At 36.9% G+C, this 27,992-nt stretch overlaps 1 protein-coding gene across 2 annotated transcripts in view; it reads right to left on the bottom strand.

Moving 5' to 3' along the window:
- LOC148953220 (oplophorus-luciferin 2-monooxygenase non-catalytic subunit-like) overlaps positions 1–27,992 on the bottom strand; it is a 126,918-nt gene that overhangs the window by 63,219 nt on the left and 35,707 nt on the right. The window contains exon 1 of one of the 2 annotated variants that reach the window (XM_089088394.1): positions 11,087–11,132. The exons of the other annotated variant lie outside the window; for it this stretch is intronic. The gene's annotated coding sequence lies outside the window, so the exon portion shown is untranslated. Of the gene's footprint in view, positions 1–11,086; positions 11,133–27,992 lie in introns of those variants that run through there. 2 annotated transcript variants of the gene reach the window in all.

Raw genomic sequence — 27,992 nt, 5'->3', positions numbered from 1 at the left:
TTATTCTTCCAAGATTTTCCACTTAATAAGTGGCACCAAAAGTGTTGTTTTCAGTGCTCACTTACGAATGGTAGAATTGATTAAAAGCACGCAGATATGAGAAAAAGTTTTCAAATGACCCATTAAATTTGTAAATTTATGGTAAAATTTGTAAAAACCGAGTAGATATAAGTAATAGCTTTTAATTGAGCCATTAAACATCTATCTACGATTGTGTGGTAGCCTGCTATTGTTTCAGTAGCTTACTGATGAGCAGAAGACTAATTAAATTTGCTTCTGGAGGCTGGAGGGGGAGTGTTAGGGAGGGGTCCTTGTAAGCCTCCAGTTAAGGGTTCTGGAACATAACTATTACAATAGTACCTGTTTCGTACTTCAGAGCCTTTCCACTTAAGAAGTGGCACCAAAAGTGTTGTTTTCAGTGCTATATCACTATTACGAATGGTACGAGATTTGATAAAATTGAAAAAAAAATTAAAATAACGTAGATATGAGCAACAGCTTTAAATAAAGCATTAAACATAGCTTTTATAAGTTCTGCTAGCCCAATAGCCCCAGCTTTTACACTTGAGACATTGCACCAAGACTGCCATTTTTAGCGTCATTTGGAACTTGTAGATGGTGGAATTTACAGGAAAAACTTAGATATGAGCAATATCTTTTATATAAGCTATAAAAAAATCTGACTACGATGTTCTGGTAGCCTGCTAGTGCCACCCCTCGAGATGTGGCACAAAAAGTGCCATTTCACTGCCATTTGGCACTGGCAGATGGCGGAATTTATAAAAAAAAGCACGTTTTGAATGAGCCATTAAGCACCTCTCTATGGTGCTCTGGTAACCCGGTAGGCCTGGAGAAAAAAAAACGAAAAAAAAGGAGACAGATCAGTGCTACCAATGCAAAAAAGTGATTTTCCTTTTTTTCAAGGAGGGCGACTGTAATTTCCCTATATAAGGTTTAAGACTATTATAAATCCAATGGTACACTTTTAATTTTTGATCTGGCATAATTTTCGAGGGGTTTCAGGCTTTTTTTCGTAATCACCAATTTTTTTTTTTTTCGCAATAGATTTTTACTTTTAAGACGAACCAAAATAACACTTACTATTCCTGAATCAGTATCACATGGCATTTTTTTTTTACAGAGTAGTTTCTTACAAAACGCGTTTTTTTTACTTTTGGTTACTGTGGGCTGCTGTTCACTCTTTACTAGGTTGAAGCTACCGCTGCAACCTTAATAGATCAATTTAAAATTCGTCTTTTTCGTGTGGTTTATATTACCAAATTTACTTGAATTTTTTACCTGTTTTCTTTTTTACAGAGCATTTTAAATTTGTTTATTTTTAAGAAATTTGTTGGCTTCATAACAAAAGCCTGTTCAGAGGCAACTCTATAGCGTTACTTGTACTTACGAGCCATTAGACTTCAGTGTATTAATTTTTTAGGACCATTTCACTTGTAAGGAATGGTCAAACTTCAGATAGCACTCATTCGATTGGAAATTGAAACTCCTAGTGTTCTTTTAAAAGTCAAATGTGAACAAAGGGTAACCAGACCCCTCTCACGCCCTTTTTAGCTACCCTCCTCCCGAGACATCTGATGAAATTTTTAAAAAGCCGTTTTGTTCAAGATAACTTAGAGGTCAAAAGACTGTGACTCTGGGGATGACACCTCCCCCACCCCACAGCCCCTAGGGCAAGGGTTGTAAGTTATGCAAGATGCCCATTGTTTAGGCTATATATAATGTTTGATTTTGGGAAAAGGGGTATGGTTGATCCCTGGTCTCAAAAAAGGCTTAGGTGATGAAGAACAAATTATGGTGAGTCTGCTAGGAAATGTCGAGGAGAATATCAAAGAAAAACACGTACACAGATCCTGGTTCTGGCTCTCTCTGTGCATGCTGGCTCTCAAAAGGATGTATCAGCAATATCTAAGAGAAGGGTGAGAGTCTTAATCTGAAATTTCCAGGGTATGTTGAGCTGGATGTTGAAAAGTGATCGGAAGGGAACCAGCACCCTTGTCTTCAATAGATACCTCCTCCCTCAACACTTATCAACATTTTGTAAAAGCCATTTTATTGAAAACGGTCAAAAATCTTAAATCTGTGGCTCCGGGGTTGTTCTGCCCACGCAGCCCCCCCCCCCCCAGAGTCCAGGATCATAAATTGGGCCATTTTCTGATTGCTTAAATGCAGGAATTATCATGAGTAAAAAGGGCGTTTTACTAAAAGGCTAAGCGTATCAAATTGAAATTTTGGCAAATATTAAGAAGTATGTTGAACTGAGTCCAAATACACTATGTGTATCAAGGTTATAAAAAGGCGTATCTTAGGAACAACTAATGGTATTAACCCAGAAACTTTCAGGGCCACTACTACCGCTTCTACTACAACGACTCCAACTGCAACTACTTGCAGCTGCATCTACTTGTGATTTCGACTATTGCAACTGTGACTAAGGTAATTGCGACTGCAACTCTTCGCAACCGTCACTACTCGCGACTTGACTACTTTTGACTGTGAGTACTTATAACTGTGACTGTGTCTACGCCCAACTGTAACTGCAGCTACTTGTGAAGCCAACTACTTAGATCAGACTAGAAACTAGGAGCTAAATCAAAAGAGTTTAAGTATTTCTTGATTGTCAAAATGGCAGAGTGCATTCAGATGGGCACAAGGGCTTATCTGCAATATCTCACGAATGGCTAAGGTTACTAAGTTGAAAATTGCAGGGAATGTTGAAAAGGATGTTGCACTAAAGCCTAAACACTTGATAGCCTAGATCCGAGTTGTCAAATGGGAGTATCTGGGCATATCTATATTGATCTCATGAATGGCTACGGGTATTAAGTTGAAACTTTCATTGAATGGTAAGGGGGATACTAAACGAAATTAAAAGATACTATATGCATCTAGGTTGTCAAAACGGCATATGTTCAATATTTCAAGAATATTTAGGGAAGGTTATTAAACTGAAACATTCAGTGAATGTTGGGGGGGAAGTCAAAACGGCATATGTTCAATATTTCAAGGATATTTAGGGAAGGCTATTAAATTGAAACATTCAGAGAATTTTGAGGGGGACGTTTAAATTACAGGCACTAAGTGAATCTGGACTATCAATGGGTGTAGCTTCATTATTTCAGGAATGGCTAATGGTATTTAGTTGAAACCTTGAGCGTATTCTAACTAAATAAAAGATACTATGCGCGTCCAGCTTGTGAAAATGGGTGGTAATAACAGTATCCATTCCTCTATTCCATTTTTGTACATATGATATTTTTGACATTCTTGAAGGAGGATTCTTTTCTTAGTATGAAGTAGGGAAATTACAGCTGAATCAAGTATTTCTTCCGTCCCAAACTTTGATTTCTGATTGAACAAAATTTCTGCAACAACTAGCCTATATTGAATGCAATCAAAGCCAACGCTCGGTTTACCTTATGCAACGTAAGCATTTAAATTAGAATGGAATATTTTAATTCCTGAGCTGAAAAACTGGAGAAATATTAGCCAATATTCTATAAACCAATAAACAGAAATTAATTTCAAAAGAAACTTTCCAAAAAAGATGCTTTTGAAAGGTAAGTAAAGAGCCTTTATAAATTTAGGACGAGCAGAAATAAAGCCAAAAAATAGTTCAAACTTAAAACGACCAGAAACTATCATCAAAGAACAAATGAAATCTAAAATGAATAGAAATTAAAATAAATTATCACGTCAAATATAAAAATAACATTTACTGATATAGATGACAAAATAAATCATAAGACAACTACAAATTAAATTGAATACTTAAGGCAAACTTAAAACAAACAAAAATTACTACAAACAGTAGATTGGCTAATTTTCCCTCCCCCTAACCATAAAAGCTCCAATGCCTTTTGCGTTATTTGCTCTTTAGGACCACTGAAAACAAAGTATAGATAGATAAATTTTTTCATTCACATGAAAGCCCTAATGGGCCGCAATGAAACAAAACAAAGAAGCAAAAAATACAACATCAAACCGCAAACTGGCAATACTCTAGAACTGGTTATTCAACAAAAAAATCACGATGTTTCATACCTACCCAGACAAACCTTCCAATATTTTTTATTTCTAAATAACACCTACTTTTCAAAATTTCCAAAATCTGATATCTCCCCCCAATCTCCCTACCACAAATTTCCAAGCACAAATCCCTCAATTCCTTACAATCTCTTACAAAATGGTACTAAGACTCGTCCATCTCTCCACACATAGGGCAAATGTAAAGACTTTCCCTTAATATAGCTTTTCCTAAATATTTTCTTCGTTTTCCAAGAGGCATAAAATACCCCCTTGCAGGCATTACCCATTTTAAATCTTCCGGACTTAATCCAATTTTTAGATAAACTACCTCGCCCCAGTCCTCCTTGACCTCCGCATACAGTCCCACAGATGGCCAGGCGTCTTTCTTACCTTGCCAAACCTGAGCTTCCTGAGAATCTAGCCTGGTAACTGCCTAGATAAAGTCCCTACTCTCCCTACTACCCCCTTTCCCTCATTCCAAAAACTACCTAGCCTTGCACATTATAAACTTTTTTTTTACATATTTAAAACAGAAAAAAATACAGCTCAATAAAATGTTGAATCGCTGAGATATACAGGAATCAATATCGTTATATATTAAATGTTCGTTTATTTTCATTAGTTCTTTTTGATTATTAGAGTGATTTATTTTTTATCTTTCGTCAAAGTTTTTAAAATTTAAAGAGCATTGTTCAAAATACAAATAGTTTTCAATAAAAAACAAATATACAGTAGGCTTTAGAATTTATACGGTTAGGGAAGTGGAAGAGGAGAGTAGCCAGTCTTCTATTTCTAGCAATATTGGTTCGTTTCGAGTTTGACTTGAGAATCCAAAATTAATTTCTACTTGTCATAGTATTTATTTTTTCACCAATATCTGTTATTTTTATATTTGATGTAATTCTTTATTTTGATTTTTGTTCGTTTTGGGTTTCATTTATTCTTTGATAGTTATTTCTGGTCCTTTATTTTTAATTATTCTGCACGTTTTTGGTGAGTTTAATTTGGCTCTTTACATTCCTTTGAAAAAACTCCTTTTAGGAAAAGTTTTTTTTATATATTTAGTTGCAATCAAGAGCCTATATTAGCTATGTATAAAATCAGTTGGCGGGGCAGAGTGCTAAATAGTTAAATCGTAGCTACGGTTAGTGATTCCTGCAGGCCAATACCCATGTACCAAAGCATTATTTGTAGCTCACGTGCCCCATCTTTGGCGAGTGGATTGGAGTCCTCTTGACCCAAGGAATCACGGATGTAAGGATCAAAATTAAAACTACTAAGTTGGCTAACTTTTTGCACCTCATTTTTTTTTTGGGGGGGGGGGCCTATTTTTACCACCTTAATTCTTTTTGACATGTTTTGATTTTCCTCAACCAGGGAGGAAAATTCTAACCAATCAGAGACACTAAGGTTTTCAGCCTATCTATGGCCCCTGAAATCCCCCTCCCAATTCCCATCCAAGTAAATTTTGAAAGTTTCAAGCTGAGCGGACAGAAAACAATTTTTTTTTATACTTTTATTTGGCTAACCAATATTTGTTTCCTTTTTTCTCTCTTTACGATCTCCTCGGCCCTGGAACTGAAGGATGTAAGTTTCAGTTCGATTGAAAAGTGTTTCAGGCCAGTTTTTGAACCCCAGCTTAAATTATGAGGCTTCTCTAATCTGGAGAATTATAGGTAGGCAATAGGCTAGTTTCATAATTATCAAAGGAAAAAAGTTTTTGTGCGTTTTCAGGTTCTCTAAGAATCCCCACAAAGAGTATATGTCACATTTACCCAAAGAAAAATTTCCAAAGATTCATAGTGGACAGAAATAGCATTTGATTCATTGCACCATTGCAAGGCACACTAATTTATTTTTCAATTTTCCTTATGTAAAATAGGGTCTCCTTGGCTAAAGAACTAAAAGGGTGTAAGTTTAAAACCAGTTAGAAAAAATGGCTTACTTTTATCCCCCAGTTTTTTTTGTTTTTTTTTTTTGGGGGGGGGGTGTCCCGAGACATTTGTTACACTGCAATATCCTTGGTCCAAGAAATTATGGATTTAAGCATAAAAAATACTACTACAACTACTACTAACAACCAGGGGCGTCACGTTTGGGGGGGCGGGGGACGCCCCCCCCATATTTTCAGTGATTCGTTAAAACCGCGGCGCGAAGCACTGCGGTTTTACGGACTAAATTTTTGAAATAAATAAATGAGATGAATGAAATTACTGAAAGAAGATGAAAACACTGGCGTGACATCCACTGTCATCTAGATCCTTCCTAAGTCAAGAAAACCTCGTTGTCAGTCTTTAAATGAGACGATTTTACCGACTCAATTTTTAGATTTGATTGAAAGGGGCCACTATCTCGATTTCATTCGGTAATTGGAGCGGCAAAATCGACCGGAAACAATGGATGACTCAATGAAAATTTATTCGGTAGCAACTTATTGAGAACTTCCGGCTTGTGAATCATCGGAGTTCAGTTCAGTTTCACGAATCACGATTGATTTCAATTGCAAAGAACATATTAACAATAAAAAAATATGTCAAGTTTAAGGACAAATCGGGTGAAAATAAAGTGCTTGGCGTGTAAGAATATTTTCGATAAGGATTACCGTAAGCGTCATAACGCCAGTTTTCATAAAAATGAACCTGAGCCGAAATAGATTCTAGCGACCGAGCAGGTAGTGACTAACCCATTTGCTGCATCAGCTCCTAAGAAAATTAAATTGGCAGTTCATTCCAACGGAGGAAAAGGTAAGACATAGCCTATACAATTAAATGGTTCACTACGAATCGACCAGTGGGTAGGCTGTGCATATAGCCTACACGATTCCACTTGACTAGCGCAGTGATTTACATTAAAAGGTTAATGCCGGGCAGGGGCATAATTTACTATAAGGCAGGGGGGAAACTGCCCCCCCCAAACCCCAGTTTTATACTGGGGTCTGGTATTTCACCCAACGAAATTCTTTCGTCGGGTGAAGCAACGGTAAGTCGCGAAAAATTCAGCGGTTTCATTTGTCGGGCGACTTTCCTGCGGAACTCAGCATTGTACCTGAGAGCAAATAAGCTTCAACGAGTTTTTTTACGGTCGAAGTTTCGGTCAAGTAAGCAGAATGGTTGCCTTTTTGTCTTACATATATCGATTACAATGATTCAATGCTCGCACCTGTTAAATTAAATCGCACAGGTTCAATATAACTGGAAGCAGGTGGAACATTTTGCTAGTAAAGGAACACATAAAGTCACGAGGTCTGAGTATGCGTATTTAAAACTAGACCTCTCTCTCTCTCTCTCTCTCTCTCTCTCTCTCTCTCTCTCTCTCTCTCTCTCTCTCTCCCCCCCTCTCTCTCTCTCTCTCTCGTGCTCAAAATCCCAATAATTTACTGTTGAAACGAGGGTGTGAAGAAAGAAAAATGCAAGGGAAAGAGGACATCTCTCAATGCTGGAATTGAAAATTTCTACCGCTTCGCGGTACTCTGTTGTCCTGTCTCAAATACTAAAACTTAAAGGGGTTAAGTGGCAGTTCTTAATACTAGATAAAAAAAACTCACCGCTTCGCGGCATAATATTTACTTTAAATTATTTGCTTCCATACGAAAATATCTGAGCAGCGCAAGAAAAAAAGTCATCAATTGCTTTATTCCACAAGAAACGAGCAAAATCGTTCGCTATATCAGAGGATAGTATAGCCTATTAAAGATGTGCCTCTCGGGGCGGATAGGGTTCAATTAATTCAGGAAAACCGTTGGAGTTTATGATAGCGATTCGGTATTAACACAAAGCACAAGAAGTTAAACTCAAGTTTTTTTTTAATTATTAAAAAAATAAAAAAATTTCGGTAAAAATTACCACCCCTTGGGTAAGATCTATTGCCCCCCCCCCCCCCCAAACATTTTGGCTAGTAACGCCCCTGCTAACAACTCACTGTAGCACCAGGCCTCGTGAGGCCAACATAACTACGCATGCTCCTCCTCCGTACCAATCTATTCAAAGCCTCCCTCTTAATACCCTTCCAGGAAGTTCCTATTTCTTTAAATCTTTCCTTACGACGTCCTCCAACCCCACCGGGGACGACCTGCTTTTTATTTGGCCCTAGAAAAGGACAATATTTGGGAATCTGTCATCCTTACTCCACAGAACGTGCCCTAGCCACCTCAATCTTTCTCTTATTACAGCCTAGAAAGTGGAATTGAACCACACTTTTCGTACAGCGTACTGTTTGAGGCGCGGTCAGTCAATCGTTACAGTCAATTAGATTGGGTCATCTATGTTTACATTTTTAAACCTAAATTTAATTTTTGTTTTCTCAATAATTGTTTTTTTTTTCATTTTAGGCAAATATGCAACACCAGACATAATAGTGAAACACGCTAAGGCAATTGTTTGGATTGTCACATTATTATCTTGTGACAGTAAAAACACGGATTACAATTTTAAAATCTTTGCCCGCATAAGCTCTCTTGATTGGCTAGAAATGACAATTGAAATCTATTTGAAACTAAATTTGTATTTTTAGCTAAGCATTGAATTCTTCCTGTGAGCAGTAATTTTCTGGACATTGATTTCTGGCCAGACACGTGTCTAGACATGAAATTCTAGCTAGATACGCATGTCAACGCCGCTTTATCCAAAACAATTCGTAGGCAATCTCTCTGGAATACGTTGCCTATTTGTGGGACACCTAATACCGTTCTCTAGCTGCAACAAACATTTGATGGGGAATAAAAACTTTTTTGGCCTATTTTCAGACCCGTATTCGCTAAAATTAATATATTTTTTAATGTTTTTTTTTGTTTGTGTTTTTGCATTGAGGTCCCTTTAGCCCAAAGACTTAAGGATATGAGTTTCAAGCCTATTGGGAGAAAATTTCTTTCAATTGTTTCAATACTCCATACGCGGGTAGCCCCAGCCCCCAACCTAAAATTGTGTTTTCATTTGTATTCCCAATCCCTTGGCTGATGCAGATACTTTTTTTCATACCAATCAGAGGGTGGCCTCTTTTTGGGACCCTAACACCTTCCCCCGTAAGGTCAGTGACTGTCTTTGTCCATGGAATAATCCCTGAGAGTTTCAAGCCTTTGAAACTCAAATAATCTTTTTGGATGTTTTACGGGTCTTATTTTTCAGCTAAGCCTTTTTTTTCGATTTTTTTTTTTTTTTGCCAGGACCAATACATTTGAGTGCCAGATCGATCAAAGACACAAAAAAAATATATAAAATTCCCAGGCTAGCTAATGCCCAGGAAATGATCACCAGAACTTCTAAACTCGCCGAACAGCTAAGGTTAAGTATGCTTGCCTTTCTACTGAAACCGATTTGCAAACAATTATCGGTTTGTATAATTTAGGGCCCTTTACACTGGAGTAATATGGGTCTTGCGATTCCTGGAGACATATGTATTTGACCTTTCAACTGTTCTGAAGAATAAAGGCCGTCTGAAAATTTTGGTTTGATGTTAAAAAGGCTTATGGGACTAGCTAAGAGCATAATTGAGTACGAAGGGGGCAACTGCTATCCAATGACTTTGATTTTTAAAAAATTGTAAAAAAAAACCCAGTTCTTCCAAACGAATGACACCCCTCCCCCAAAGTTCTTATGTCCATTCCTTTCAGCCACAGTGGCCGTGAAACAAATAAAATATATTATAATAAAAATATAGGCCGTAAACAGAGTTGCACATTGCTCTTTACAAGGTCACCACTGTCCCAATGACTCTGATAAAAAAAAATAACAGTTTTGCAATGACAGAAAAAACAGGGACACGTGGCCCGACGACTAAAAAATAAAATAAAAGTAAAATATTTCAAAAGAAAAAACAACGAACAAACAAAAAAAGACCCCTAGTTCAAAAAAAAGGAAAAAGTCTGATGACAGGATAAAATACCACTGCATTTTTGGCAATAACCGATAAGTTTATTATAAAACTGTTTTGCGGCAAATTCTCCAGACACCTTCTGTAATGCAAGGCTGTGAACATTATACAAAGGGAAAAATGACCAAAAAAAAAAATGGTTTCATATTAAACATAAGACATATGAGTTTATGAAATTGTTGACAGTTCATGAGGGTTTTCATGCATGCTGAGTTCAGTGATTAATATATATCTCTTAAAAGCGTTTTCAAGCTGTTTAGTTTATTTTATGTTGAATTTGTAACTTTCTTTTCTTGACAAATAGTTCCTGGCTAATACGCTGCTACTATTACTATTACCGCTACTGAAAAGCTGTTACTGGGCTAAGTTGCTTGAGACCAACACTGTTGTGCATTATCCTTTTCTGGCCAACTCTGTTCAGAGCTTTACTCTTTAAAGGTACTTCCTCCCATAAGGCTCCTCATAAATTTAAATATTTCTCTTATTACCTGTTCCCACCCCTTACAAAGACTTTCCAATTTTCAAAAGCTGGATTGTCATTAATTCAGATTTTTGCCAACCTTTCATCCTTCCTCTATAAAATATGACATTACCCATCTTAACTCTTCTTTCATTGAAGTCCTATGATATGGAAATGCTATCATTTATCGTAAAGATTATTATCTACAGCCTATTATTAGAACTTGAAATTATCCTTAAACAACTCCTTAGAAAAAAACATCTAGCACGTCTCCTCAACCTCACGAAGTGACCAAATTACAGAGCCACATTTGAACACAGTCATTGACATGGCTTCTAATATCCTAATATTAGTCTAGAGGCTCATCTTCTTATTTTTCTTAACGTTTAGGTTACTTTATTGTTTCATCGTCACTGTATCTATCCTCTTTACTGATAATAATACTAATACAAGTGGAGGTATCCATTCGGTTTGTTTTACTAGTTATCTATCATCACATTATTCTGATTTATTCATAATTTCAGCGAAAAGCCTACCTAACTTTATCTATGGAACAAAACTACTGTTAGTCAATATCTTTAACTAGGCCTTTGATTCACGTCTTACCAACTTATTGATAAGCTACTATTCCTTGAATACAGAAATATTTTCATGGTAAAAGAAATAACCTTCTTAATTGCTTTACAAAAATAAATTAATAAAGCCATTACTTACATTTGCAATTGTGAAAAACACACAATTGATATTAGACCGTACACTGTCAAAATAATGTGAAACTAAAAAGTAGTTGTGTTGACAGTTCTTATACTTATTCCTGCCTTATCAATTTTGCTATTGACGAAGTAGGATTATCTAAGTAAATATTTTAACTGATGACAAAATATTATAGCTTATCAAATCAACTTAAAATAGACAAATAACTCTTTAGCCTCTTGTATTTTATTCCGATAAATAAAAGTTCAAAGAGGGATAAAATCCTTTTAATAGACAGCGGTTCACGAACAGTGACGAAAAATCCCGAAAATACCAGTTATTTCCGTCACATATGCAGTGACCGTCATCAGTAGTAAAACGGTTTTACTACTGATGACGGTCACTGCATATGTGATCGAAATATCTGGTATTTTTGTGAATTTTTAACCCTGTTTGTGAAACACTGTCTATTCAAAGGATTTTATCCCTATTTGAACTTTTATTTATCGTCACGGAAAAGCAGTGTGGTCTCCGAAATTATCTATGTATTTTACTCAAGAAACTACGACTAATGCCTGTGTTTGCATTGAAAATAAATCAGGAGCCAGTGGTTATGCATCATTTGCTCATAATGCTTGATACCTTTCTTCTGTATACATTAAGGTCATTCGAAGTGGTTGCGTCACCATAAATTTCTGACGTGAGAGCAGTTGAGGTAAAATGAAACAGCCATGTGATTTTTTTTTCCTTTCCATAATTGCTGTTTCCATTTTGAGGTAGTAGGGAAGAATGTAAACAATGTAATTTTTCAAGGATAAGTCAGGCCAGGGTTGCCATCCCTAGCGATTTATCACTATTTCTAGTGATCTTTTTTGTCGCCTAGTGATTTTTTTCTAGCTAGTGATTTATAGTGATTTTCGTTCTAAAACTGGTGTTTTTTTCCTAAATCTAGTGATTTTTCATGATATAGGGCGTAGATTCACGATTCCATCAAATAAATCATACAAGAAGCTAACTAATAAAAACACAAAATTGTGATTCACTACAGTTTTTAATATGTTCCAGATCAGCATTTATGCAAATATACCGCCTTTGAAACTTCCGATTTCCCACCATGGGTCCATATCAGATATGACCTAAGAGCGTTATCATCAAGATATAGGCGAACTAGTTAATCTCAAAATTGCAAAAATGTTCTTTTCTTCCTATTTTACAACATTTGCTCAGGTCGAATTTTTGTCTTCATATTTATGTTTTTTTTTCTCTGTAATCTATCAGCTCTAAATTAGAATTTCTCAAAACCTTTGAAAGTGGAGTGAATGGTTGATATGAATCCACCCTCTACCATGGGCGTAGGCAGCATCTTGTGTAGAGGGGGGCAGCCGCTTCTGTGATGGAGGGGGAGGGGTCTTACTAATACTTCCCGAGGTCCTTTGAATATAGGTCTTTAGAAACTAGTCATTCTATATTTCGCTTAAACTCGGCCTTTAACATTTTCCATGTTCTACTTTTCCTGCAACAGTATAATATAAGAGACCCTCTACCCAACTTCCAATTTGCAGAAAACATAAACACCACAAAAGCGATTTGACACAAATCACATTATGGTTAGATAACAGCTTCTTCTAAGAATTCAATTCAAAAGTTTACAGTTGGGCAAAATTAAATATCAAAATTGGTAGAGGGGAGACTGGCCACGTTTAGCCAAAGCAAACAGTTTCAATATAAGAACCTATTTGGCTTCTGGTGGATTATAAAAGCTCTGACAGATGGCAGTGTATGTTTTTAAAATGTCTGACCTTAATTAATACTTTTACCAAAAACATCAGATTGGATCAGGTTTTAAGGGGATTAACTCTGGAATTTTGTTCAATTTTATCTGAAAGCCTACGCCTAAATACGAATAATAGAAAACTCGCGTTTTAAACTCACATTGTATTCTCTTATTATTTGCTTGTTTTTGGCAGCTTCCGAGACATGCCATCTTCACCAATTTGCTGTTAGTATTTTTTCATCCTGCGGGATAGCGAACTCCCATGTTCGGCCACAATACCTAGGGTAAATTCCGCATGCCGTACCAAGGTGTCCCAAAGTGAGCTATGCTTGTAAAGGCTGTGTAAACATCATATTTAAAGGTTGAAGGCAAGGTTAAAACCCAAAACTGTGTTAATTCTGGCGTCGTTTAATCCTGTCCAAACAGTAGGTGAACTGAAGTTCCATTTTTTCCTGTTAAATTTCATTCAAGATAAAATGCTTAAAAGTAAAACAGAAGAGAAAAGAAAGAAAGGTGGCTGTGATCCGGAAGAAAATAAAACAGTAATTATTTCTGTTTTATTCTACAAGAAGTCAGTTTGATTCTATAGAAGTGCCATGGCTGTCTCAAGAGGAATGCTGCAAGACTACATAAAAAAAAAAGTTTAGAAGCTGAATATCCCTCTAAAAAGTCTGGACCTAAGCTTCGTTACACCCTGTTACAACACATGATAAATATTTACAGAGGAACAAGAAAACGGATTAAAAACTTACTTGAAAACGATACCTGATATGCTTTCGACTGTATTCCCATAGAAGCGTGTAAATTTGCATACACTTATGCCATTATTAAGAGCATAAAAGTTACCGGATAACGGAACTGCAAAGGCAGTGGAGACAGTGGAGGAATTACATGTAAAGATTGGTACCTTGGTTTTATGGGTTGCCTTAAGACTCTATCAGTAAAAACGCCAGAAAGTACAAGCCTATGACGGACAACTGCTTTCAACCGTCACAGTGTAGGAGCTTTCTTTAACCACCTGGAGCGAGGCCTATATTAACACATGTTCAGACCACAAGACATTTGAAAAAGTAGCAACTGAAGAACTTAAGGTCCACTTTTGGAAGGAAACTGGAGCAAGAGACTTTGCGATAACTGAAGAGATGGATATTGTCTTAAAGACAGAAATTGAAATAAAACTATCACCACTGACAGGTAGAACAAGATTGACAAGATTAGCGGAGCTACTTACTTTTGGTGTTGATTCAGTCATTGTATAATTAGAAATTAATACTCTTAGTTTTTTTTTAAACCTTAATGAAATTCATTTTGTAGTTTTTTATGCTGACCATATTCTTTCGTAATTTTATAGCCGAAAAACAAGCTTCAATGTTCCCCTGGTTACTTTCCTTTTTCTTTAGTCCGGAGGCTAAACGTGAGCCAAAGACTACTAAACCAGTGCTCGGGTGGCCCCGGTTTGGCACTATTGACTCCTTGGACAGAAGGGCATCCAGATGGAAAGACGGAGGAATGTTTCAAATTGTCTTTTTCAGGTGTGGTGATAAACGACTTATCTTTTTTTTGGCATACTGAAGAACTTTTTATGACTTGGGTCAATTCATAGATGAATTAAAAAAATTAAAACCTGCCGATCGTGGGCCAGTCTCCTATCGATGTATCGGACCGAAAATCAATATTGAATATCGAAACGTAAATAATGATATCGCAAACGATATTTGGAAATTTCTGTTTGTTTCCAGCTTTTTTAACCATCTATCAGGTAACGTCCAACAAAAATTCCAACATACGAAAAGTTCTCATTAATTTCTAGCATAAATTTGAAGTTCTAGGGGGGGGGGGCAGCTGGCCTCCCCTGCCCCCCCCCTTACCTACGCCCATGCCCTCTACATTTGCAAATAGAACGGAAATGGAGTAATTGAAAAATAAGAAGATAGGTATACGTTAAATATAATTTTCTAAATGAAAAAAAATCATTGAAAAAGAAAATGTGACTTTTTATAATAGGAATTCTTTTTATAATGGGATTTGTAATTTAACTAGGTATACTAAATCGATTTTAGTTTGATGATTGAAGTCAGTTGGAAGTAAGGGAGGGGGGTATTTACTCTGGGAATGGTCTAATGATTTTAATTTCTACATCTAATATCTAATCAAAACTCCAATAATTCTCCAAAATCTCTTATTTTTAATTGAAACACCTAATAGCCGCAGGTAATGTCCTAATCTTTCAGTTTTTGGATTTATGTGCTAATATATTTAACAGTTTGTGGTAACAAACTATAAGAATGGAGCTACAAGGTTCAATAGTAACCAAAATTCAAGAAACGAATTTTTGATATCAATCGATAGATCATCGGCTTATTATGTTGATTCCAAATATATATGATTCATTAAGCTTCGTTTTACCCATAAAAGGCGAAGAAACTACGAAAATGTGCCTGATTTTTGAAACAGGGAGGAAACACCCGATAAAGATGAAATAATTTTAATTAAAATAAAAACCATTAGATTCGGTGTATCAGAAAACCCTACTGTAGAGGTTTAAAGCCCCTACCTCCAAAAGTGTTGAATTTTGTATTATTTGCCAGTAGAAAAATCACGCCACATTATAGTCACGTTTGTCGATAAAATCAAAATTACGCATGACTACAGCGCCAATTACATTCGCCGTTCGTAATTTCTCGAGTTGAACATTGTTCAACTTTCAAACATAAATTTCTTGACTGAACAATCAGAGTTAAGGTTTAAGGCATAATTTTTAAAACTAGAAAAGATAAAAACATAGAACAGCGGTTTTTTTTATCCGGGAGAGGAATCTGACAAAAGTTAAGAAGACTTGGTATTAGTAGAGAACAGTTGGACACAAATTACTGTTGGTGAAAACTCTTTAAATTCATTTCTTGCAGTTTTAATTTTTTGCTTTTCAAATACAAGTGTGACGCTAAAATCGAGAAAATTGCCTTGCCATTCATGAGATTTGGCTTTCTTTATCGATAGATGTGACTATGATGTGGAACGGGCATTAATTTCTTTTTTTTTGCCAGAGGTGATTGTATCTAACCAATGGCTCTAGAACATCGCGAGAGGGCTCATTTGAACGGAAATTAAAATTTCTGGTGTCCCTTTTATTTCACCAAAAAATTGGACGGCTACTAGCCCCCCTCTCACGGCATTTTTCCCCCAAAAAATGTTTGATCAAAAGTTTGAGACAACCATTTTGTTTAGCATAGTTGAAAGGTTCCGAAACTATACCTTTAGATTTAACATGACCCACGAAGCCCCTTGTTCGTAGTGCTAGCTACCGCTGACACCACTTATTGGGGTGTAAGTACGGGTGTCGCCACTTATTGATGCAAAAATGGCGCAAAAAGGTTGCTATGCCACTTACTCGAAAGGGAGAACCCCTTGTCGGCCCAAATGTTAGTGAGATTCCCGCTCGTACCCCAACGGTTCTGCGAATATCGGGTTTGGTACTACCCTATTTACAGTATACCCTGTCCAAGGGTATGATAACGCGATCGAGTGGTCCAATGGCCACTTTCTAAAGCCAAATGTACCCGCCTTGGGTTACGGCTAGAAAATCTCTTAACTCTCTCCTTGGAGGTAACAAACCTCCCTGTCAATATAATAATGACGGTACCTCTTAGCTCTATTCCTACCCTGCCTGGGTTACGGAATTTAGTACGCAGTTTGTAGAAAATACCTTACTTGTATTCTTCCAAAAGGGTCACATATAACAATAGAAATATCCTTCCCCAATCGGGGTCAAAACGCAGACTAAACATAATAATAATTTTTACAGCACTGTTCATATGGGTGGACCTCCGCTTGGCCCTGCCAATCAGCTACATCCCCATTCAAACCCAATTCTAACTCTTAGATTTATCTTTCAATGACTCCCAAACCAGGAAGTAAAAAATAAACTTGGTTCACAGCTTACCTATTGCAAAACCACTATCACTAAGTAACGGAATTTAACCTGTCGTTTGAAATTATACTATAAGCAAATGTAATTAAGAAACGAAAACAGGTCATTTATCTGAAAGGAAAAGAAACAGGGGTTGGAACCCGAACAACTCCCCCCGTAAGATAAATGACCGCCCACGCGCTACCTTGGTCCACCCTTACAAACATAAACACTTAACTTCAACTTTACAAAATCCATTTGCCTTCTCTCTTCCACCAGTGTCTGTGCTACCACTTCCACCACTTGGCTCTGGATCGGTCGTCCTCGACACGTCTCTTCTGTAGGACCACCATGGTCTACATCGTATAGTATCCGCCTTACATTTTGAAAGTTGAAGTCTTCAAGATTTGTATATAATGATTGTGCGCAGCACAATCTAAAACAAAAAAATTTCTCGCTCTCACGAATTTACATTTTAGAGGAGCAGAGAATCAGTTTCTAGCACATATGATGATGCCAGCCATCGTGAAAGATTTGGTTGCACTAGCCTCTTAATTTCCATCTGTGGAAACAACCCCACATCTCAATTAAAAAGTAATTTACAACCCCACATCTCAATCGTAATTTCAAATAATCTAAGGCCGACAATACAAAGGCCTGTGAAAACGATAAGGGTTCAGGAAAATGAAGTAAAAATCTGAGCGAACCATGAATCGCTTTTTTCTGGTTCCCATCCCCTAAAATAATCTAATGATCAATACTCGGCGATGAGGAATGAAAATAATATTGAAGACTGGAAAGACAAGGCTTCAGTAAAGGGATCACAACTCGTCTGCCAGTTGTGCATCGAGGAAAAGGGCCATCTTTCACATCTTCCCGCAGGGGATCTTCCCCAAGGGATTCCTCCTCCTGATAAAGGAAGAAAACCCTTTTTTGAGTTAATAAAACCAGTCTCAGATTTCTTTCCAATTTTTTTCAATCCAACACAAAATTTAGTATCTCCCAATCTTTCCGTAACTCGTTGTTGACAAGTCAATCCTATGTTATGGGTGTTCTCCTAACTCCTAAGTTTTTTCGTCTTATCATAATTTCGTAATTTTTCCAGTGGCTCTTGGACCTCTTCTTCTCCCTTATTATCTATGTTTTCAAGGCACAGCCCATCCAACATTTTTTTGTTTTTTCGCCACTGCAGGCTGAATCTCCAAATTTTGTCTCTTCTTTGCATTCCTCTTTTCGTCTCTACTTTTCTCAATTCTGTCATTCACGCAAAATAATAAATCACCGTTATATCTAATTTGGACTCCAGTGTCCATTATCTTTGACTGCATTACTTCATTGTAGCTCCGTTTAATATCTCTTTTCTCTCTTTTAGTCTTCTTTATTTTTACCGCAGAAACAAATATTTCGTTATCAAATGGGAATTGAACTCTGATATTTGGTTTTTCATATTCTACCAAAATTTCTCGAGCTTTCCGAGGAAAAGCGCGTACAATAAATTTCGTCTCCTTTTTCTCTGGTTCAATCAGCGTTTCATTCTGGCAAACATTTTTTGGCGTCTCACACTCATTAAAAGTATTCTCAAGTTTTCCATGTTCTGGGAATTTGGATTTCTGATTTCCGGTATCTCCAAAGTCTCCTCCTACTAAAACATCCACTGCTAGCATAGGTACTAAGCCTACTTTTATCGTTTTTCTCTGGATCGTACCGTCCTTCTTTGCAATTTCTATTCTTACCCAAGCAGACGGGCATTGGTGCTTGTCTCCATAATAACATAATGTTGTAATATTATTTTTATGGTCTATTTCCGTCTTTTTAATTAGGTCCATTCGCATAAAAGTTTGCTCACTCCCTGAGTCAATTACCATTTCGGTCAATTTTCCATTTAATTTTCCATCTATTTTTTGTGCTTTGACAAACTCGTCAATATTTCCTTGATTATGTGCTATAGCCCAATTCGATTTTTTATAGGTTACTTTCTTTTCTTTATTATGGCAATTTTTAGAAAAAGGCTCCGAGAAATACATTTTTACCAGATTATCATCATTTTGACTATCAAGCATTTCTTTTTTCTGAGAGGGCGGCGGTGCCATCCAATTGGATTTATGGGCTGGTTCACCTCCCCCCGTAATTAACAGAGTTGTATATTTTCTCGTAAATGTGTTTAATGTTTGGTAATTTTTGTTTTCTCGCAATTGATTCTTAGACAGATTATTATGGCTATCTGACGGCCTATAAGTAACTTGTGATAAAACTTCACTTTGCGAATTTCCCCAACGAGTTTTCATTAGTCTGTCAATTGTTTTTGCGACATCCTGGTAATATTTTTTATCGGCCTCCCTACGGGCCTGTCTTTCTTCCTCTTTTTTTCTTTTATCTTTCTCTCTTTGTTTCCTATCTTCCTCCTCTTTTTGCTCTCTGGCTTTTCTTTCAGCGTCTTCCTTTCGCTCTCTGGTTATTCTATCAGCCTCTTTATTTCGTTCTCTATCTACCCTCTATTTCTCTCTTTCTTGTCTATCTTTCTCTCTTTCTTGTCTATCTTTCTCTCTTTATCGTCTATCTTTTTCAATTTTGTCCATACGGGCCTGATGAAGTATTTCATTGGCGTACCTATCTTTTTCAATTTGATCTATCTCATCCTGTAATTTTTTCACATAATCTAGGTGCTTTCTTTCTTTCGTCTACCTCTCTGGCTCTCCTCTCTTTCTTCATGATATTTAATATACGTTGTCTCATATCTTTCTCCCTGTCTTCTCTATCTCTCTTTCTTTTTATTCCATGGGCTTCACTCGCCCTTCTTGGTCTTGAATTAATCTCATCTCTGTCCGACATAATTCCAAATTTCATTAACTTATGTTACCTCTTCAGTCTAAATAAAAATTCTTTTATCAATGTACTTCCGGTCTCTTGCGAAAAATTGTTTTGACACGCAGCAATTTTTGCCTTATATTTTAGAATACTAATTAGGTGCACCGTATATTGACTCCTAAATATCTTCGATTATGACCTCGCAAGGCATAGCCCATAATAGATCTTCATAATTGTATTAAATGATTCAGTATTTCTTTCTTTTCTCTTTATACGTAACCGCAATAGGCTACTGTCACTATGTAGGCTAGCTCGACTAGTCTCTTCGAAAACGCAAAATTCTTTTATTATCAACTCTTCAACTCTGTTAATAATTCCTGTTCTTGCTGCCACCAATGTTCGTAGTGCTAGCTACCGCTGACACTACTTATTGGGGTGTAAGTACGGGTGTCGCCACTTATTGATGCAAAAATGGCGCAAAAAGGTTGCTATGCAACTTACTCGAAGGGGAGAACCCCTTGGCGGCCCCAAATGTTAGTGAGATTCCCGCTCTTACCCAAACGGTTCTGCAAATATCGGGTTTGGTACTACCCTATTTACAGTATACCCTGTCCCAGGGTATGATAACGCGATCGAGTGGTCAAATGGCCACTTTCTAAAGCCAAATGTACCCGCTTTGGGTTACGGCTAGAAAATTTCTTAACTCTCTCCTTGGAGGTAACAAACCTCCCTGTCAATATAATAATGACGGTACCTCGTAGCTCTATTCCTACCCTGCCTGGGTTACGGAATTTAGTACACAGTTTGTAGAAAATACCTTACTTGTATTCTTCCAAAAGGGTCACATATAACAATAGGAATATCCTTCCCCAATCGGGGTCAAAACGCAGACTAAAACATAATAATAATTTTTACAGCACTGTTCATATGGGTGAACCTCCGCTTGGCCCTGCCAATCAGCTACATCCCCATTCAAACCCAATTCTAACTCTTAGATTTATCTTTCAATGACTCCCAAACCAGGAAGTAAAAAATAAACTTGGTTCACAGCTTACCTATTGCAAAACCACTATCACTTAGTAACGGAATTTAACCTGTCTTTTGAAATTATACGATAAGCAAATGTAATTAAGAAAACGAATACAGGTCATTTATCTGAAAGGAAACGAAACAGGGGTTAGAACCCCAACACCTCCCCCCCGTAAGATAAATGACCACCCACGCGCTACCTTGGTCCACCCTTACAAACATAAACACATAACTTCAACTTTACAAAATCCATTGAATAATAATAATATGAATGAATAATAATCGGCGATGAGGGATGAAAATAGTATTGACGACTGGAAAGACAAGGCTTCAGTAAAGGGATCACAACTCGTCTACCAGTTGTGCATTGAGGAAAAGGGCTATCTTTCACATCTTACCGCAGGGGATCTTCCCCAAGGCATTCCTCCTCTTCATAATGGAACAAACTCCCTTTTGAGTTAATAAAACCCGTCTCAGATTTCTTTCCAATTTTTTTCAATCCAACACAAAATTCAGTATCTCCCAATCTTTCCGTAACTCTTTGTTGACACGTCAATTCTATGTCAAGGGTCTTCTCCTAACTCCTAAGTTTTTTCGTCTTATCATAATTTCGTAATTTTTCCAGTGGCTCTTGGACCTCTTCTTCCCCCTTATTATCTATGTTTTCAAGGCACAGTTCATCCAACATTTTTTGTTTTTTTGCCACTGCAGGCTGAATCTCCAAATTTTGTCTCTTCTTTGCATTCCTCTTTTTGTCTCTACTTTTCTCAATTCTGTGATTCACGCAAAATAATAAATCACCGTAATATCTAATTTGGACTCCAGTGTCCACTATCTTTGACTGCATTACTTTATTGTAGCACCGTTTAATATCTCTTTTCTCTCTTTTAGTCTTCTTTATTTTTACCGCAGCTACAAACATTTCGTCATCTAATGGGAATTGAACTTCGACGTTTGGTTTTCCATATTCTACCAAAATTTATTGAACTTTCTAATGAATAACATGTACAATAAATTTCGTATCCTTTTTCTCTGGTTCAATCAGCGTTTCATTCTGGCAAACATTTTTTGGCGTCTCACACTCGTTAAAAGTATTCTCAAGTTTTCCATGTTCTGGGAATTTGGATTTCCGATTTCCGATATCTCCAAAGTCTCCTCCTAGAAAAAGAACCATTGCTAGCGGAGGTACTAAGCCTCCTTTTATCGTTTTTCTCTGGATCGTACCGTTCTTCTTTGTAATTTCTATTCTTATCCAAGCAGACGTGAGTGGGTGCTTGTCTCCATAATAATATAATTTTTTAATGTTATTTTTATGGTCTATTTCCGTCTTTTTAATTAGGTTGATTCGTACAAAAGTTTGCTCACTCCCTGAGTCAACTACCATTTCGGTCAATTTTCCGTTTAATTTTTCTTCTAATTTATGTGATCTCAAAAAATCGTCAGTATTTCCTTTGTTATGTGCTATAGCCCAATTCGATCTTTTATAAGTTACTTTCTTTTCTTTATTTTGGCAATTCTTAGAAAAAGGCAACGAGAAATCAATTTTTACCAGATTATCATTATTCTGACTATCAAGCATTTCTTTTTTCCGATAGGATGGCAGTTCCTTCCAATTTGATTTATGGGCCGATACACCTCCCTCCGTAGTTAACGGAGTTGATATTTTCTCGTAAAAGTGTTTACTGTTTGGTAATTCTCGTTTTCTCCCAATTGATCCTTAGATAAATTATTATGACTATCCGACGGCCTATAAGTAACTTGTGGTAAAACGTCACTTTGCGAATTTCCCCAACGAGTTTTCATTATTCTGCCAATTATTTTTGCAACATCCTGGTAATATTTTTTATCGGCCTCCCTACGGCCCTGTCTTTTTTCCTATTCTTCTCTTTAATCTTTCTCTCTTTGTTTCCTATCTTTCTCCTTTTCTTGCTCTCTGGCTTTTTTTTCAGCGTCTTCCTTTCGCTCTCTGGTTATTCTATCAGCCTCTTTCTTTCGTTCTCTATCTACCTTCTATTTCTCTCTCTCTTATCTATCTTTCTCTCTTTCTTGTCTGTCTTTCTCTCTTTCTCGTCTATCTTTTTCAATTTTGTCCATACGGGCCTGATGAAGTATTTCATTGGCTTGCCTATCTTTTTCAATTTGATCTATCTCATCCTGTAATTTTTTCCTATATTCTAGGTGCTTTCTTTCTTTCGTCCACCTCTCTGGCTATCCTCTCTTTCTTCATGAAATTTAATATACGTTGTCTCATATCTTTCTCCCTTTCTTTTCTATCTCTCTTTCTCTTTATTCCGTGGGCTTCACTCGCCCTTCTTGGTCTTGACTTAATCTCATCTCTGTCCGACATAATTCCAAATTTCATTAACTTATGTTACATCTTCAGTCTAAATGGAAATTCTTTTATCCATGTACTTCTGGTCTCATGCGAAAAATTGTTTTGACACGCAGCACTTTTTGCCTTATATTTTTGAATACTAATTAGTTGCGCGATATATTCATTCGTAAATTTTTCAATCATGATCTCACAAGGCATAGCCCATAATAGATCTTCATAATTATATTAATTGATTCAGTAATTCTTTCTTTTCTCTTTATATGTAACCACAATAGGGTACTATCACTATGTAGGCTAACTCAACTAGCCTCTTCGAAAACGCAAAATTCTTTTATTATCAACTCTTCAACTCTGTTAATAATTCCTGTTCTTGCTGCCACCAATGTTCGTAGTGCTAGCTACCGCTGACACTACTTATTGGGGTGTAAGTACGGGTGTCGCCACTTATTGATGGAAAAATGGCACAAAAAACGGTTGCTTTGCTTCTCACTCGAATAAGAAAACTCTACATTGGCCCAAATATTAGAAGCAGTCTGATTTGTGAACTTATAAGTCGGGAAATATTGGGTTAAGTATTATTCTATTTACAGTGCATCCCGTCCCAGTTTATTGTAGCATAATCGAGTGAGCAAATGGCTACTTTCTAAAGCCAAATATACCCGCCTTGGGTTACGGCTAGAAAATCTCTTAACTCTCTCCTTGGAGGTAACAAACCTCCCACCTTACTTGTATTCTTCCAAAAGGGTCACATATAACAATGGATATATCCTTCCCCAATCGGGGTCAAAACGCAGACTAAAACATAATAATAATTTTTACAGCACTGTTCATATGGGTGTACCTCCGCTTGGCCCAGCCAATCAGCTACATCCCCATTCAAACCCAATTCTAACTCTTAGATTTATCTTTCAATGACTCCCAAACCAGGAAGTGAAAAATAAACTTGTTTCACAGCTTACCTATTGCAAAACCTGTCTTTTGAAATTACACTATAAGCAAATGTAATTAAGAAACGAAAACAGGTCATTTATCTGAAAGGAAAAGAAACAGGGGTTGGAACCCCAGCAACCATGAGGATAAGTCTTGGGATGAATGTATGCTAACGATAATTTCGTAAGGATAATAAGGATAATGTATGATCTAACAAAACCAGTTTCATAGCCACAAAGACCAATAACAGGTGAGAGAATACATTAGACTTGTATAACTAGAGCTATATATTTGCATATTAGAGGGTTGGAGGTAAGGTTAGGATAGGTTAATTTACCCAGAAATCAACTAGTGAGATGATTATGGGTTTGAACCATCAAGGACCGCAACCACCAATGACCCTAACCACTAAGTACCTCAACCTCCAGGGGTCAACTATCCCCAACCTCCAAGGGCTCCCTACAACTTTTCCGGTCCATCCCGGAAAATCTTATACATGCACACTACTGGCCCCCCCCCCCCTTATAGAAGGAATTATTTCTGTTAGTTTTATGTTTTAATTTTGTTCCTTACTTTCAGTTAAAAAAAACAGTTTTTAATTAATTTATCAGGACGGGGTGGTTTGAAATATCCGAAAATGAATTATAAGGTTATCGTTTCCCCGGTTTTCAACGTTAGCTATTCTAACAAATGTTTCTTTTTTTATAAGAATATCCCTTTTGAATACCAGCGGTAGGGTAGGGGACAAATCTCCCCTAGTAAAATGGGAATGCCTTAGAATGAATGCAAATGGTAATATGAAAAATATCAACGTTTAGATTTCTATAAAAAACAAAGATCCTGGTACCACTTGCTCTCTCCTTTCTGACGAATTTCCTGGTGACGCTCGTGACGTCTCCCAAATCTTAGCCTTATGTACCGGTAAGCATTAGAGTGTAATCTTCTATGTTAAATAGAAATTAGAGTCGCTCCTTAGAGCTCAGTTGCTATTGGCATGAGTTGCTCTTTTCGCTACAGATCGTTACCCCGGTATTTTTGACATCGGATATGGTATTTTTTTTTTTTTTTTGTTTCTTTTTTTTCTTTTGAAGAAAAATTCTCATTGAGACACACCATTGGACATTTTGAGGGGTTTGCAACTAAGGCCTTCAAACAACAGTAAAAAAACAAAATGAAAGTATTGCTCCCACAACACACTGTCGGCAAAGCCGACCAAAGGTTGACTCAGCAACATAAATGTAAAATTTTAATACTTAGTAGACAAAGCTCAAACTCTGGGGATCAATGAGGCACACTTGTGTCTCTTTAAAGAGGCGACCCACCACAATGTTAAGCGATTTCCGGTTCAAGCGGTCGAAGAGAGACGGCGGTGATCGCATTTTGTAGCCTAAGCTCAAACTAAGAAACATACAAAATGTCACCTTCTCCGACTTTACCTTCATTGGGGAAAGTGGGCCGGAAGTTTTGACCCTCCCACAAAGCCCCACTTTAACGTTGTCCGATCGGAACGAAATTTAGAGGATAAGATTTCCTAGGGCCTGGGAGCTTATCCTCAAAATTTCAGTTCAATCTGATCACTCCTTCCCAGTTTTCCAAAAACCAAATATAGCCACTTAATGTTCATCAAGTTATTTTTTTTATCAGCCACGCCTACAGGCCACAGTTGGCAACGGATCCGGGTGAATGAGGACTCATTCGAAACGGAATCCGACCTGATAGAGAGCGGGAGATTTTCAGACCGAAAAATTATCCCCCGAATTTACATTTACGAAAAACCTCGTTTTCCTATAAGAGCCCATGTTAATTTTTCCCACCACTGCCCCCCTTTAACGTTGTCCGATTGGGCTGAAATTTAGAGGATTAGCTTTTCTAGAGTCTGGGAGCTTATCTTCAAAGTTTCAGCTCAATCGATCACTCCTTGTCTGTTTTCCAAAAACCAAATATCAAGTTAATTTTTTTTTTAGCCACGCCTACAGGCCACAGTTGGCAACGGATCCGGGTGAATGAGGACTCATTCGAAGCGGAATTCGACCTGTTAGGGCATTTTGATATTTTTAGACCGAAAAAATTATCCCAAGAATTTACATTTACGAAAAACCTCGTTTTCCTATAAGAGCCCATGTTAATTTTTGAAATTCCTAAAAGCATAGTATTTCATTATTAAATTAGATCAAAATAGTCCTCTTAACCTGACAAGACCAACTGCAAGCTTCCAAAATTTCCAGCTCTTTCCCAGAAGTTTTTTTTTGTCGAAAAACGAAAATCTTACTTTCTTTTTGTTTGCGTCAAAAATAGATTGCACAAACTAAAAATAATTTAACTTTAGTCTCTGACGGTACAGTGGTCACTATTCCTGTCTGTCATGCGGAAGACCCGGGTTCGATTCCCCGTCAGAGTAAATTTTATATATATTGAATTTAAAGTAGTATCTCTTAAATTTAAAGTTAGAAAAAGAAACTCAGTTTCTTTTTTAAATCCAATCTATTAAATCTTTCGGCTCAACAGGCGTCTCCAGAAGAATATCACAGTCGGCCTTCAGGTTACAGGCAAGTCTCCACTGTTTTGATAATATTCCGTATACCCGCATGCTCGAAGAAAAGTTGAAAAAAGAAAATCTTACTGTACATTTGATTTTAGTATTCAGGATTTAAAAGCCTTAATAAAAGAATCTTCGATAGCAGGGGGTTTGGGGGGCGGCAGCCCCCCAACTTTAACTCCTGACACGATCAGCTAACAGTTAGTCAAGCAATAATAAGTAATAAACTGTACAAAAACGTGCAGAAATTTTTTGAAAAACACTACGTTTTCTAAAGATTAAAGAGGCTGAGTCACAACTTCGAACCTTAAAACGTACAGAGATTAGAAGGTACAGTTGGGGGGCCGCCGCCCCCCAAACCCCCGTTTTTGCAGCCTCCTTTGTTAAGGTTTTTTAAGTCCTGTAGCCTGCAATCAGATGATCGTACCAAGTTCATCACATTATAGCTTGTTATCGGTTAGGGAAAAATCTCCTGTAATAAAAATCCAGCAAACAGGCTCAGTACTGTTTCTAATCAAAGAGATGCAATAGGATGTTCTTACGGTAAAAAATTCAAGCACACTTCGTTCGTGTTGCAAAGCATTTCTTTGCAAGGGGAAATTGGGGGTTGAGGGGAGTGGCAGACCCCCAAAATAAAAATCTTAATAAAAGAGGCTGCAAAAGCGGGGGCCGTAGCCCCCCAACTGTACCTCCTAATCCCAGTACGTTTTAAGGTTCGAACTTGTGACTCAGCCTCTTTAACTCGTTAGAAAACGTAGTTTTTTTCAAATAATTAAAGAACACAACGAGTTCTTTCATGAAAATAAAGAGAACGTGCGGTCGTACATCTAATGTGCAAAAAAACCAATAATCATATTTATTTGAACGAAAGAGATGAAAGGATAAAAGTCCTCTGAAGATATTTATCAAAAGGTCATCTTATCAAGGTATTTTTCTGGCATTTAATTGTCAGGATTACATGGAACTAGATAATGGACATTTTGCAATGCCTTTTAAGAGCAAAATAGGATTTATGCCTACTCAGACAAATTTCTTTTTTTTCTAGATAATATTTTTCAAGATAACTTTTTTGAGTTATCTTGAAAAATTAAGATGTTTCCCGATAACATTTTTGGTAAAGACTATGTTCCTGCTTATCATGAAATCAGGTTTTAAAACATAGTAACTTTTACTAATAACAAATTTAGTAAATTATCTATCTTATTCAAAAATAATTTTTCGTAAGTTGACGCTCTTTTACCAATAGCTTAAACGAGGAGATTTTTTTTCCTTTTTTTTAGCTAACTAACTAATATAAGACACGCCTATTTCGATAAGCAAAATTATTGTTGCAGACACGGAGAACTCAAATACAGTGACAATTTTTGAGAAGCGGATAAGTTTTGGCAAGGACCCTCTGCCACTGCTAGGACTGAAAATTGAAAAGACTTTAGCAATAATCAAAAACAAAAGGCCAAGGAATTATTTTCCTGTGGTATTCTTATGTCCCTAAACAGAAGTACTTACCAAAAGGCAAAAAGACGATCTGAAAGGAAAACTTTCAACCGTTATAAAAATAATCGATTTTGCCCATATATTGACAAATATATTGCCCATATACTGATAATAAAA

The sequence above is a fragment of the Artemia sp. Qi Xiang Cuo genome, chromosome 4, assembly GCF_049724085.1.
Source record: "Artemia sp. Qi Xiang Cuo chromosome 4, ASM4972408v1, whole genome shotgun sequence".
Taxonomy (NCBI): domain Eukaryota; kingdom Metazoa; phylum Arthropoda; class Branchiopoda; order Anostraca; family Artemiidae; genus Artemia; species Artemia sp. Qi Xiang Cuo.
The sequence above is the reverse complement of the archived record's forward strand: the minus strand, read 5'-3'. Positions and strand labels throughout refer to the sequence as shown.